A 12,533-nucleotide genomic window follows, 5' to 3' on the forward strand; every position below is an offset into this window, starting at 1 on the left:
AAGGAGGCAATGCTTTTTTAGCAGAAGCAACTTTTAAAACACCTGCTACACTTGGATTTGAGATTATAGACATCAAATTCCTTTGTTATCCACCTTCAATTCCTTAATAGAAACCACAGGAAGGGAGGGAAAGGGAAGGAAGGGGAAAGGAAAGGAGGGGAGGAGAAGAGGGAAGGAAACAAATTCCAGGAAGGAATAAAATATGCTGCTCCCAAAATTAATAATACCAGGTTGGTAGTTCAATTCTAGCTACTCAGGAGGTTGAGATCTGATTCAAAGCCAGTCCATGCAGGAAAGTCTGTGAGACTCCTATCTCCAATTAACCACCCAAAAAATCAGAAGTGGAGCTGTGACTCAAAGTGGTAGAACACTAGCCTTGAGCAAAAAGAGCTCAGGGATTTTCCCATCTTATCCACTACTCCTGACAAATCTATTTGTATAGTCTGCCTGTCTCTGGTTGTAAAATACAGATAAATCATCTTTCCTATGATTTTTTTAAATGACCTGTTAAAATAGCTTAATTATTATGAAATGGCTGTTAAAGATGGTACAAAATACATAAAAAATATTAAGAAAATTAAAAAAAAAAGATCTCAGGGATACTGCTCAGGCCCTGAGTTCAAGCCCCATGACCAAACAGGAAAAAAAAAGCCAACCTCAACACTCAAAATATGTGTGTTTTAGTCTAACATGAAGAGCTCCCTCCATGATCTACTGTGAAAGCATGCAGGAAGCTTCCCCACTGGGTACCTTCACAATGTCAGGATGCAAAGAAGCTAAGAGACTGGCATCTGTCCTTCTGAAGTAACTCTATAGAAGTCCTGTGTGCATATGCAAATGTGAGCTATAGGTATATGTGTACATTTTTTGGGGGGGTCCGGTTGTGGGGCCTGAACTCTGGGCCTTGGACGCTGTCCCTCAGCTCTTCAGCTCAAGGATAGCGCTGTACCACTTGAGTCACAGCGCCACTTCTGGCTTTTTTCTTTTTGCTTATGTGGTGCTGACGAATCGAACCCAGGGCCTCAGGCATGCAAGACAAGCACTCTACCACTGAGCCACCTTCCCAGCCCTATATGCACATTTTTACATGAGCATATATATATATATGTTTATATATATATACACACACATACACACACACACTGTAGAAAAGTGTTTGTGTGTGAACATTTTACATGTATCTTGAGTGTGCCCACATATCTGCTCTGTGTGTGTGTGTGTGTGTGTGTGTAGAGAAGAGATTTCAGAAGCACTTCATCAATTGGAGCATGTGAGTTTTAATGAAGGGAGTGTTTCTCATAAATATCCCTTTTCTCCTAGCTACTTCAGAGGCTGATATCTGAGAATCATGGTTCTGAGCCATGCAGTGTAGACAAATTCAAGAACCTCTCACCTATACTTTAAACACAAAAAGCTAGGCTGCTGGTGTAGCTGGAGATGTGGTTCAAGCCGTAAAGAATCTGAACTGTATTTTAACATAAACTAATGCTGGAACAGATCTCTACCAGAGGCTCTCCTGTGCAGTGCCAAAATGAAGTACACATGCACACAGACAACCTGAAGTCAGAATGAAAGAAAAAGTGTGTCAAAGCCCCATCTTCAAAGATGATCATCTCTCAATAAGCAAAAAAAGCAACCCATTTAGGGGACAGACTCTTTGTTATCATAGAAGAAAAGCTTTTGAGCACTCTCCCTAAGTCTCTTTTACAAGATTTGTATAATCAACTACCCATTTAATAAAGGCCATCTGAGACTCACCAACTTTGTCTTTAAGCTGCCAAACTAACCCCACTCCTTCTAGTCCCTCCCCAGCTTACTCATTTTGCAAGGGCATTTGTAGTACTTTTATAGAAATATAAAAGCTAAACATTTAAAAGTCTCGGTGAATTGCCAAACATTTTAGAAACCAACAAAACCATAACAAGATCCAGCCCTACCCTTAGACACAAACTTCTTTTCAGTAGTCCTAGGAAGAGAATCTGGGGCCTCCTTACAAGCGCTCTATCAATTGGGCCATGTCCTCAGTCCTTTACTTTTAGTTTTTCAGCCCACAGGTGGCCTTTGGCTGCAATCCTCCTACTTCTATCTCCTTATTTAACTGGAATTACAGAAATGAGCCACTATACCTACAGACATTTACTATTAATATAAAGCATACAATGCTCTTGTTTCTCGTGCTAAAACTCATTAGTATGAAAGCATGTCTTCTCACATCCAAAAGCTTCAAGATCCACTATCTCAGACTACTTCTAGTAGTAGAGAATATTAAGCTGTAAGCTACATATTATATAGGATCCTGTATTCATCCCAAAAGAAGGCAAAACTATACTCAATATTTCTATAACCTATGGCTCACCAGCATCTCTTTAACATGTTCCAGAATCTTTCAAACAGGAATGTATCTCACACCTGTGGGTACCTTGTAAAAATACACACTGTTCTAAAATAAGCCACCAGCCAGGATGTTTTATTAGTACCACTGGACACAACATTTATAGAGTTTGTCATGTACCCGGCAGAGCACTAATGAAAACCAGGCTATCTGATGAATTCTTTGTCTACTTGATCACTCTTATTTTTCACAATAGCTTTAATAAGACTGGCTATAGCATAAAAGCTAAACCTCATAAGAGTTAAGTAACTTGCCTACTGCCAGACAGCTGAGAGTACAGGCTTGTGGATTTGAACTTGGGCTGAGATATTGCTCTGGATGCCTAGGTACTTCTGCCACTAAATGACACACATGGACGTGCAAATCTTACACTGTCTACCTGCTACACCATCCATTGTAAACGAAGTCAATTTGGTGGAGGCTTCTATGGGTGACTGTTCCAGCATTAGTTTATGTTAAATCTGTTCCAGCATTAGTTTCTATTAAAATACAGTTCAGATATATTCACTTCTTTACGGCTTGAACCACATCTCATTAATAAAATTTTGATGATAAAGTTAGCCTGGCAAGGATGCCTGGCGCATATATACCCAGGTGAAGTTGATTTTTGTATCTTAGCTCTACAATCTTGGGCCTAATTTTCCTGAATGTCTGTTTCCATTTTGTGGAAAATAACTTGAAAGAAATTATCAAAAAAAATCCATGTAAAACTGGAAATCACAGCACCAATGGAATCTAAGGAAGTGAAGAATCAAGGAAACAGAGAAGTATTTTCAATCAGCCATTCAGCATTTTGCCACTTGAAGGAACAAGACCCTGGTGATAGTCCCTGAAGTAGTGGACCGTCCTCCCTGTCCTTTCCTCTCTTCTTCACCTAGCTATCTTCCTCAAGTGAGCCTTGAGTAACTCACTGTGAAGGACAAAGAATCCAGATGATGAGTCTACTTTGACTCTTGTATCCCATGTTGGAGGCCACAGACTCATAGAAGCACCATATGTAGCCAAGACAGTCATGCCCACTGACAGTATGCTTGCCCAACGCTCCCACCATGTACCTGCCCCTGGAATCCACCCTCATCCTCTTTTCCTCCACGTTAAGCATTCCATCTGCCCACCCTTCCAGACACACATATCTAATCCAAACTGGCCCATCAGAATATTTCTTCCTTGCCCATGAAGATAGATCCTAAAGGTAACATATGAACTAAGCAGGTCAACTATGTCTTTCTCTGTGTTTCCTTGTTTATTTTAAACTCTGAAATTAAGAAAAAAAAGAAGAGGAAGATTCCATCTTTTATTCTGGACAACCTGAGCTGGGAGGGAAGGAGCCAGGAGCTTCCATTTGACATGACCCTGGCTGAATGGGGAAACATGTTTGTTGGTGGTGAAGAGGCCAACAGTGATGCAGGACATCCAAGCCTGGCAGCTTCCTGTGGTCTCCAGTAAAGTGACAACAAATCTTCCTATTGCCTATGTCAACTGGACATGGGATTCCAACACTTCCCATCAAAACATCCTCATGTTTCACAGTCTTCAGAAGCATCAGCGTTAACCCCCAGATGAGATTCCTGACACATGGAAGAAAACAGGACTACCAACATCTCATTGGAAAATTTTCGATGCAGATAAACACACAGGACAATTATTACTGCAGAGATCTGAACATATCAAGGGCAATTTTGTCTGCATGGATGCGCCAACCATGCCGGCAATGATAGAACCAGGGGGACCCCACAGAACACACACTGTGTCCTACACCTTGCCAGCTGACAACAGCATCTGGCTTTCCACTGGATCAAGATTCCAAGCAAAACTTACAGTGATTACTTTTCAAATACATTCTAGATAGTAATATGTTAATTTCCCCTAATTAGCAAGATTCTCAAACATCTCATTAAGTTTCCCTACAATGTCTAGTATTGAGACAAAACTTGACAACACTATATTAAAGCTAAAAGAAATAATTATCAAGAATGTGACTATTTCTAAAACCAATGTGACTTCCGATTCTTCCACGAGCACATCAGGGCTGTTCAAATGATTTTTAAGACCATAATTAGAATTTGTTAGTATTCTCATCCCCAAAAGATCTCGACAAAGGATTTTTGCAAGATATACTAAAAATATTCGGATGTTATATATTGACAGTTGGGGTAGGTTTATCACAGAGACGAACATTTGATAATTAAAAATATATACAGAGGCAGTGTACGTGACTGTAAGTACACACTCAGACATGCATATACCTATACAGATATTAAGATCTGGCCTGTACAATATTCCTTACAGGCTCATAAATTGGAAATTTGGTCCTCAGATGGTGGTACTAATTTGGGAGGTGATGGCCACTTTAAGAGGTGGGTTCCAGTTGAAGGAAGTGCTTCACTAGGGACATATTTTTGTTTTTGTTCCCCTTCCTGTTTCCTCTTTGCTTCTGAGCCTCCATGAGACAAGCAAGTCTGTTCCACCACATGATATATACACATGAGCTACCAGTGTCTTGCTTATTTTTTCTTTAGTTGTTTTTAAGTGAACACATATTCTTTTCATAAGCAGAAAGAAACACCTATTTGTAAACATAAAACACAGATGATAATGTTAGATATTTTATGCTTAACTTCCTAATAAATACATAGATGTCTTCTTGAAGAAAAGAATTCCTTACTTCTTCCAAGACTTTCTAGCTTTGTCACCCCATGGCCAAATCATATCTGTCTTCAATTGAGATAGGTTTTTAAAATATGTGTCATAAATATAAAAGGATGAATCAGATTTTCTGATTTGTTTGTCTGAAATTTGTTTTTTGAAATTAGCACAAACACAATTGCATTAACACTCCTGATTTTCATTGACATTCCTTTGGCATAGTAGCTACTGGTGGCATAATAAAGGTATTAAGGTTAATCTGGCCCCTACCCACCATTTATTATGTATCCTTAATTAGATGAGAATTATGAGTAAACCAAAGGGAAGCAAGTACTTGCTTTGAAATTTTCATGGCTGTATACAGATTCAGATGCAGCATGTTTTCTGAGGATTTTGTAAAAAAGCACACATCCTAACGAAATCAGCCAATCTGGCTTTTGTAAAGGTGCCACCATGAAAAAAAAATCACCTGATTTAAGCAAGGAGCCTGTAACAGACAGAAACAGTGTATTTACTTCCCAAAGTGGATCCAACCAATTTTCCATTAAATGGCCCAAGCCAGTCTTCCAAATGTAGCTCCCTACTCCAGGGAATAAAAAACAAAAACAAACAAACAAAAACAATGGAGGAAAGAATTCAAATCTAGAATCAGATTTTATCACAAAAAATATTTTCTTAATGCGTGGGGAATAAAGGCATTTTATATAAAAATGCTTAAAATACTATGCTCAAAATTAATTTATAAGAGAAGGAAGTTCTTTAATTATGTGTTAATGAATTGTACGTGTTGTTTTGACTCTGGTGTTTTTCACTCCATTAGTAGACTCTCAAGTTTTCTCTTCCAGAAATAAAACACAAAACATCTAAAGCCCAAACAATAATTACAAGGAACAACTGTAACTATATAAAACATACAACCTCTCCATCATTACTTTTTAACACTCAGAGGCATCATAAACGACTTCAAGAATTCCACACCACAGGGGCTTACAGGCTACACTGCTGGGAGGAGGTGACTCAGGGACATTTGCTAAGGAGCCTCATTGTCTTAGAAAACATGATTTTCACTCAGGCTGTAAAAGCAATGGCTTGATCTGAGAAGTGTTAAGCTGTGATGACTACTGAATGATCAGTTTCTTATTCACAGAAGGTTTTGTGAAGATGGAGATGAGGAATCTGAACTTCCTTTCTCTCCCACTGGCTACATTATTACACTCACTGTTCAGAGGAACTGCAGTTGACATACTATCCTCAGGTTCCAAAGAGACCTGAGTAGACCCTCAAATAGAATACATACTTTTTTTCTTACCATGAAATAAGGATACTGGGTCTAACCGGTGCCATTTTGGCCATGTGATGGATGATAGGGAATTGGGTTTAACTGGCACCATCTCGTCATCATGGTAGAGGGAGGAAAGTTCCACCCCCGGAATGGGTTTGGGGGGGGGGTCAAAAGAAAATAGTTTATGTCCTTTGCCATACAGAAGCTCTGCAACTTCATGCAATCCCATTTGTCCAACCTTTCTTTGATTTGTTGTGTTTCCGGGTCTCTATTAAGAAAATTTTGGCCTGAGCCAAGGAGACCTAGGGTTTCTCCTATTTCATCCTGTAATGTTTTCAGAGTGTCTGCTTTGACTCCGAGGTCTTTGATCCATTTGGAGTGGATTTATAAGGATCTAGCTTTAGTTTTCTACAAGTAGTTAACCAGTTTTGCCAGCACCATTTACTGAAGAGGCTGTCTTTCTTCCATTCTATTATTTTAGCTCCCTTATCAAAGATTAATTGGCTATAGGTCTGTAGGTTCATTTCTGGGTTTTCAATTCTATTCCATTGGTCCTGAGGTCTGTTCTTGTGCCAGTACCAAGCTGTTTTGATTACTATGGCTTTATAGTAGAGTTTGAAATTTGGTATTGATATTCCTCCAGCAGTGTTCTTTCCGTTGAGGAGCGTTTTTGCTATTGGGGTCTTTATTGTTCCATATGAATTTTTGGATTGCCTCTTCTATTTCCTTGAAGAATGAGGTTGGAATTTTGATAGGTATCGCATTGAATTTGTAGATAGCCTTGGGAAGTATTGCCATTTTCACGATGTTAATCTTTCCAATCCAGGAGCATGGGAGGTTTTGCCATTTTCTAAGTTCTGTTTTGATTTCCTTTTTCAATATTTTAAAGTTTTCAGATCAATAGAAAGCCCACGGATTGGGAGAAGATCTTCACTAGCCATACAACAGACAAGGGTCTCATATCTAAAATATACTTGGAACTCAAAAACTTAAATCACCCAACAACAAATCCTCAAAGAAACAACTGCCCAATAAATAAGTGGGCTAAAGGCTTAAAGAGAAACTTCTCTGAAGAAGAAAGAAGGATGGCCAATAGACACATGAAGAAATGTTCAACCTCCCTAGCCATAAAAGAAATGCAAATCAAAACAACATTGAGATACCACCTCACCCCAATTAGAATGGCAAAAATCAAGAACTCTAACAACAACAGATGCTGGAGGGGATGTGGACAGAAGGGAACCTTACTTCATTGCTGGTGGGAGTATAAATTTGTTCAACCACTTGGAAAGCAGTATGGTGGTTCCTCAAAAGACTTCACATAGAGCTCCCCTATGACCCAGCAATCCCACTTTTGGGCATTTACCCAAATGTTTACAAACAAGACCACACTAAAGCTACCAGCACAACTATGTTTATTGCAGCATTATTTACCATAGCTAATATATGGACACCAACCCAGATGGCCCTCAGTAGATGAATGGATCAAGAAAATGTGGTATATATACACAATGGAATTCTGTGCCTCCATCAGAAAGAATGACATTGCCCCATTTGTTAAGAAATGGAAAGGCTTGGAAAAAATTATATTAAGTGAAGTAAGCCAAGCCCAAAGAAACATAGGTCCCATGGTTTCCCTTATTTGCAATATCTAGTATATGTATGAGTGAAGCAGAAAAGGTCAGATAATGTTATGTTAGGAAAATGAACCCTTAGGTATGTATTTAAATGTTTTTTTCTTTCATGCATTTGTTTCTAACTCATTTATAAGATTATTTCTTTGTTGTTTGTATGTCCCTCCCCCACAGTATAACCCCTGCTTTCACTATATTTGATGTCGGTATAACTTGTGGAGGAGATGGGGAAAAACAAGTCGTTTAAGGATACAGGTGGACCCATTGCAACAATGAGAAGTACAAGTTGTCATGTCGAAAACAAACTTTACAACTTTGGGTCGGGGGGGGGGAGGGATTGCATGGGGGGGACGGGGGGGGGAGGCTGGGAAGGGATGTGAAGGGTAAACAAAGGAGGAGGTTGCAGTGCTTGATAAGAAATGTGCTCATTATCTTGCCCATGTAATTGTAACCCCTCTGTACAGTATGTTCACAAAAAATAAAAATAAAGAAAATAGTTTATAAGCATGCCTACCTAATGCCCATGTCTATATACTTTGTAATGGTGCAAGAACTTATACTCTCATCTGTTATAGTGGGTAGTAAAATGCTAGGGTTGTCAAATGGGGGGTAAAGTTAACAAAAATCCCAGCCTCCAATATCTGCTCAAAGTCTTAATTGGCAGTAAATTTTAGGCTTGCACCAGCTACATACATTTCTGTTCAGAAAAAGAGGTTCTTACCCAATAGGGCATGGACCTTAGATTGTGTCTCTATTGGGACACATCAGAGGTAGCTCTTATGCATTGTAAGGGTCACCAAAGGTCAGGGTCACCAAAGATCAGGTTCCCCAGACAACCAGAAAGAATGCTTTTGCAAACCAGAGTACTAAACAAGCTGCACTACTGTAGCCGAAGGAGAAATCTGTGTAGTTGTTAAAAGCTAAATGTTGTCTGGAGCTAAAATATTACTCCTAATGACATCTGATCCTGGCAATCCCCTGGTAAAATAGTCAGGGCCAACACCTCTAACTGAGCTTGAAGAAGTTACAGAAGATAGATCTTCGCCCATCAACTGCCCTTAAGATCAAAGGACCAATGTCATTTTTAGGAAAATGAGGCAGGTTACGGGTTTAAGCCCTCTATGTCTTCCCAGGAAATCTTAGCCAAAGTGGAAGAAATCTGGTTAACAAAAGTTGTAGCCCTGGTAAATCAACCCGGGCCACGGCCTAAAATCAACCTTAAAAACCAGGCCCCAGCCTGCCTAGCCTATGCTCTGAGTGGAAGCAACCAGGAGAATATTGAGAGATTTCCCTGAAGTCAGACTCCTGTCTTAGGTTAAGTTAATATTGCTTTTTACATTTTATTATAATAATGTTCCTGCAGAACTTGCAGGCAACTCAGAACAAAATGTGCAATTGTCTGGGAGATACTGCTTCTGCCCAGCTCAGTCAGATCCAGCCCATCCCTTCCAAGCTTGAGATTCCGTTTTGGTTAAGAAGTTCATCAAGGATGGCCTCATAGCCTCTTGGAAGGGATCCTATATTGTCATCCTGACCACCCCCACCATGGTAAAAACAGACGGGACCCCTGCCTGGCTTCATCATATGCCATTTTGTTTTGTTTTTTTTTTTTTTGCTCAAACTTAAGACTTTGGTGTCACCTTTCTGTCAGCTCCTTCCCTGGAGCCTCCTTCTTGTCACACACTTTCTGTAGTACATAGATTTGTAAACCTTACCCAGCTTTACCCGGGAGGGGATTGCTGGTAATGTTGAAGTTCAAAGTCTCCTGACCATATGGGTGCCAGTTACATGGAGCTAGCAGCTGGAGACTCTTTAAATTATAGGTGAGAACAGCCTAGGCAAAAAAAGAAAGGGAAATTGAGAAGCCTTAGGAAAAAAACACGTTTTTATGCTAATGAAACAGGTGTAGCACAAGAGAGCCTTTTGTAAAAGCTGTTTGAAGTAACTTGGTTAGGCTCATGGTCCTAAGGGACCAATGCAGCTCTCTCACTAGTTAATCAATTATTTGATTTCTGCACATAAAACCAGTGGAAATGAAATAAGGATAGTGGGTCTAACCAGTACCATCTTGGCCCAGACTAGCTCAGGTACCATAATGCCAGGCCTTGTTTCATGTCTTATGTCTCATGTCTCCTGGCTTTCTTCCAGTCAACACGGTGTCCCACTTCAACTCTCTATTGGAGTTGATCTGGTTCTGTGTTTCTGTTCTTTCTTTGCTTTGCTACTGCTACAGCTCAGTTTTCTAACAGTGTTAGGTATATTCGAGGGGCTGCGGAGATTTGTGAAAGGAGTCCATCTGCAGTTGCTGGCTTTCTAATAAAGACTACCAGCAGTTAGACCTCTCCAAATGTGACCTGTTTCTCATGACTGAATTCCCATGTAATAACATCAATTCAAACACTACCAAGAAGAGTTACAGAGTTGGGCAATCCAGTGAGAGAGCAAAATCAATGTGCAACCCCAATGCCACACACACACACACACACACACACACACTCTCTCTCTCTCTCTCTCACACTCACACACACTCTGCAAGTAGCATCAGGACACTCCTAGCCCTTCAACTTAAAGAACAGGCAGGGAAATCCAGGAGGATAGAGGCTGGCTCAAGGCACAGCAGTCTTTGTTTTATTCTCAATAATTAGAATTGGAAACAGAAAGAGATTCAGGAATTCTAGAAGTTTCCAAGAACTTCCTCCTGCTCATTTCTTTTCCCCTGCCTCCATTCGACAGAGATATGGAGCTGTCAACACCATTTCTCTTTTCTATCTGCACCTGGACAGACCTCACCAGCCATAGGAACAGATGTACAACTAATTTATCCTCAAAATGATAAATGGATTTAACCTCTCAAACAGAGATCTAGGAAAATGTTATGTGTTGAAAGTTTAAACCCTGGCAACTTATAAGTGTGTGCAATAGTGATTGTTTCAAGTTTGAACTGCCTTGATTTTTAAGATCTGACACTGATAATTTTTCACAGAGAATACTTATGACTATAATAAGCTGGGTGAAGTGGCACATGTCTGTACTCTCAGCCTTTGGGAGGCTGAGACAATAAAGATCTCAAGGTCAAAGCTAGAGTGGGCTACATAGCAAGATTCAGTTTCAAAACAAGTCAGTAATAACAATAATGGTGATGATGGTGTTACATTACACGAGTAACCCAAATTAAGACTAAATTCAATCCTAAAATAAAAGATGTACACATTCATTTCACCATATGCAGTCATACATAGGTACATATACATATATATATGCATATATATAATAGATAAAAGCACTTTGTACTTAGAGCCTGGCTTATAAATTATATAACTTTCTCAAGCAACATAATTTGACCTAAAACTATAAATTAAAACAAATCATTTTTGACCCAGAAACCTACAATGCTTGAAACCACAAAACATACACCATTGGTGGTCAATCTTAGGTCAGTTTGAGAGGAAATTAACAAATGCAAATGGTATTTGCTAGCAAACTTATTTCCCTTTGAAATGCTTTACATTGCTGGAAAATACTCTGAAAACAAGAAATTGCCTTGGTGCTAAACATGTGTGGACTTCTTGTTATTATTTCCTAAGAATCTAGTGTATTTCCATAGCACTTACATTATTTGATGTACTATCCATAATCCAGGTTGCGTGCCAGTGGCTCACATCCCTCATCAGAGCCACTCAGGAGACAGAGATTGGGAAGATTCTAGCTGGAGACCAATGTTGGACCAAATGTTCACAAGACCTTGTCTCAACCAATAGTTTGGTATGCCATGTCATCCTTGGCTACTCAGGCAACAAGGATCAGGAGGACTGTGGTTCCAGGACAGCTCAGGCAAAACGTTTCCAAGATTTCATCACACACAGAAGAAGCTGAAGATCGTGGCATATACCTGTCATCCCAGCTATGCTAGAAAGTCTAAACAGGAGGATCGAAGTCAAGGCTGACCCTGGGGCAAAAGATAAAAAGTTCTCTCTCCAATGTGAGAAAGGCAAAAAAAGAACTGGAGACATGGCTCAAGTGGGAGAGTGCCTGCCTCTACTATCACAGAACAAAAGAAAAAGTAAGCTAGAGATACATTGAAGTTTATGGAAGGAGACCCGTGAGCTGGAAGCAATGCTATGTTACTTCACATTACCAACTTGATCGTCCACATTGTGGTGCTCAACGTGGAGGCCTTGGGACAAATTCCCACCTACTCCTAGATTCTAAGGGGATGCCACCTGTGAATAAGGCATTTTGTAAGCTACATGCATCTTCCCTGGTGCAGTTACCATCTTGAGGAGCAAAGCGAGATGGTCATGCAGGTGGTGCACCACTTGGGCATCTCAGGTACAGTGATGCATTTGTTTTAATTTTGAACACTTGCAGAATTTGGGTGCACTCTACTTATTTGGCTCCATCTCCTATCCCACTCAGAGCCATAATGGACACAACCCTCCTCTCCTTCATCCCACTGCTCCTCCCTGCCTTTGCAAAGGATGAGCTCTCTTGGCCTGGCGCATCCTTTCCCAAACACTGCTGAAAGATGCAGCCTCATCCTTCAGCCTTCATTAGACTTTCTCTCCACTTCCGCATGGCA

General features: G+C 40.1%; 1 protein-coding gene across 1 annotated transcript in view; it reads right to left on the reverse strand.

The window, feature by feature from the left end:
- The window catches only part of Cacnb2 (calcium channel, voltage-dependent, beta 2 subunit), a 300,754-nt gene that overhangs the window by 267,912 nt on the left and 20,309 nt on the right, over nt 1–12,533 (reverse strand). The gene's annotated exons all lie outside the window — the stretch shown is intronic.

Source organism: Dipodomys ordii, unplaced genomic scaffold, assembly GCF_000151885.1.
Source record: "Dipodomys ordii isolate 6190 unplaced genomic scaffold, Dord_2.0 Scaffold24, whole genome shotgun sequence".
Taxonomy (NCBI): Eukaryota; Metazoa; Chordata; class Mammalia; order Rodentia; family Heteromyidae; genus Dipodomys; species Dipodomys ordii.